Source organism: Globicephala melas, chromosome 18 (genome assembly GCF_963455315.2).
Source record: "Globicephala melas chromosome 18, mGloMel1.2, whole genome shotgun sequence".
Classification (NCBI taxonomy): domain Eukaryota; kingdom Metazoa; phylum Chordata; class Mammalia; order Artiodactyla; family Delphinidae; genus Globicephala; species Globicephala melas.
Genome location: NC_083331.1, coordinates 58,212 through 61,403, shown reverse-complemented (window position 1 = coordinate 61,403; position 3,192 = coordinate 58,212).

Genomic DNA, 3,192 nt, shown 5'->3' with positions numbered 1-3,192 from the left:
GGCGCGGGCGGGGGCCCCGGGGGGCGGGCGGGGGCCGAGGCCGGTGGCGCGCTCCTCGCTCCTGCGGCAGCCGAGCGCCTGCCTGTCCGGCTCGGGCGGCGGTGCGGCCTTAAATGTGCGGCCCGCCCCTCCCCGCCCCTCCAGCGGGCTGCGCGCCCGGCGCGCTTGGGCCGGGTGGGCAGTGCGGTCCCGCGCCCCGACCTGCCGTGCGCCCCGCCCAGAGGAGAGCCCCCGCCCACCCTTCTCTTCGAGACCTAATTGCTCGTCGGTGGGGATTGCAGCTCCCGGTGTCCCGGCAGTAAGAAGCCCCGGGTGATCGGAGAACCGGCTTCAGGGGACGGTGATGGGGTCAGAGCGAACCGGGGGATAACCTGGAGACCCTCCGAGGGGCAGCTCCGTTCCTCTGCAGGGTCCAGACGGGGATGGAGGCGCTGTGAGGCCCGAGGGCTCCGGACGAGGCGCCCCGTGGGGATGGAGCCTCCCCTCCTCCGCAAGGGCTGCCCCACAGTCGCCATCACCCCCCTTCCCTTCTTCCCGAAAGGGCAGCGTTTGAACTCAAATCCCACCCCCAACCCCCCACTGCCCCCCGCCCCCGTGCAGCAGGGCGACAGCAGTGAATCACTGAGTCCTAAGGGACGGGAAGACTCCGGCGACATCTGGTTACAGATACACATCACAGGTTCTCCAGCGTCGCAGCTCAAGCAGCAGTGTACTCCTGGGGAGGTCTGTGTAGGGAGATACAAACTTGGTATGAAATGTATTCCCGCTTTGCTGGGAATCCGGGAGAACGGGTCTTGCAGGCACAGAGTGGCTGCCCCTGCTCTATGTTTTTGGACACGCGGAGTAGAGGACACCTAGAGAGAGGCCCCTGGACTCGAGCTTCCAGAGCAAACCCGGTTCACACTGACTTGGTTAGGGGGCCAGGAGAGAGGGAGGTGGGGAGAGGAGATGGCGCAGGTTTAAAAATGAGTAGGTTGGGGACTTCCCCGGTGGTCCAGTGGTTAAGACTCCGCACTCCCAGTGCAGGCGGGCCGGGTTCCATCACTGGTCAGGGAACTAGATCCCACATGCACGGCGCAACGTAAAAGATCCCGCATGCTGCGATGAAGATCTCGCTCGCGGCAACGAAGACCCCGCGTGCGGCAACGAAGGCCCCGCATGCGGCAACGAAGACCCCACGTGCGGCAATGAAGACCCCGCGTGCGGAAACGAAGGCCCAGCGCAGCCAAATAAGCAAGCAGGCAAGCAAGGAAATACATAATGAGTGGAAGCAGCCCCCTCGGAGAAGACCGCTGTTAATCTTGTTGGTGTCAAGTTTGGAAAAGGTCTCAGTTCCTACCAACTGCACGGCAGAGAACACTGTCCTGCCCGGGATGGTCCCGCAGAGATCCCGGCTTCCACCAGGTGTCTGTCTCAGCCACTGCTGCTGTGGCCCCTGTGGCAGCCTCTGATGCCGTCAGGTGTCCTGGGTGTGCCCTTTGCCCCTGCCCCACACCCACCCTAACTCCAGAGGTACTGCTTCGCCGTTGCCAGACACCTTGCCCCAGAGTCCCGCGAGGAGAGGGCCTCCGGGTGTGTGTGATGCGGGCACCTGGAGTAGTCCTCACCTGAGAGAGACACAGACTCACCTCCCTCAGGCCCCAGGGCCTATCGACCCTGACCTCCACCCAGTCCTGGTGACCTCTCCTGGGCTGGCCGGAAAGGCCAAGGTACAGACTGGGGCACCTTCTCAGCCCGAGCCTGCAGTAGCAGCTTCTGCTGAAGCTGGGTTCTCCTGCCTTTGAAAAGAAGCATATCCACGCTGGGCCTCTTCTAGGACTTTTCTGAGTGACAGGTATTACATACTGGGACAGGTTGTCATATGAAACTATTCCTAGCTCATTTTGATCAATTAATGCACTTAACGTATTTGAAATTGCACTAGACATAGGGGGTGGTTGGGAGAAATGGTCCTAAAATTGTGTTATTCTCTGCCCTGGAGGAAGTTACACTTGAGTTGAAGACCCAAACTCAACAAATAAACGATTGTAAGTGATCCCAGGAAGAACAGAATTTAGCACTAAATGGTATAGGTTTTAAGTGCTTTAGGAGTTTAAAGATGGGACGATCTCATTACTTAGAATTAGTTATCCAGATTTTTTCTCTCCCTTAGCAGCCTCCACGAGAGGTGGGAGAGAGGCAGGTGGGCCTGTGTGTGTCAGTTACCCCTGGTCCCTGAGAGGCCCCTCCTGCTGCAGTTCTGGGGGACAGATGTCGCCCTCTGGCTCCCAAGGTGGAGGAAGAGGATCCAGGTGACAATGGGACGAGGAAGATTCCCTTCCGGCCTCACACCCACCACCCTCGTCTCCCAGGCACACGGCAGCCCCACACACCTGTGTCCACGCGTCCTGCCAGGTTATGACTGGACAGCATTTCTCCACCCATGAGGGCCTCCTGGAGTTGCAGTCAGAATGAAAAAACAAAAACAAACAAACCTTCCATCAAGCAGGCTTCTGCACTGTTTCCTCATTTCTTCATTTATATGGGCGTATGAACATCCTGCAGAAAGGAAACTGGCTTCCAGAAATCAGCACCTGGTGTGTGGTTATAGCCCTGCCTGCAAAGCCCAGGGCCAGGTGGGCAAGATGCTCCAGGATGGGTTGGAGCCTGCGGGGGCTCAGGCAGGTTGGGGGCAGCCACACTCACCTCTCTCCTCGTGGATAGGCTCCCCCAAATGTTAGGGCACTATGGCATTCGTTCTCTGTGACTAATTTTGGGTAATAAGAGCCTTTTCCAGAAAATTACCATTTTCCTTTTAATAAGTGGTTGAAAAATACTGATTGCATTCTGGTCTTTGATTTGTGTTTTTTAATCTTAGGGGGAACACAGATTTTCCCCACTTGAATCATCTTCATCTTTGTCATGGAAGTTATAACGTATATACATATGTAACATAAATCGCATAATATGTATGATATGAAGGATATCATTCATACAAATATGTTGGGCTAACTTTGCAGGAATTTGCCTCTTCTGATGAGTGAGGTGATGCTCTCTTGGCCACCAGCCCCCACATTCTTCAGAGTTAGGGAGCCAAACGCAGACACTCGATATTTATTTATTCCTGGAATATTTCTTGGAGGTTTGTGATATGCATGTCGCATCACACCAGGTCCTTCCTGGGAAAGAGCTTTCCACCTGGTTGACGAGGCA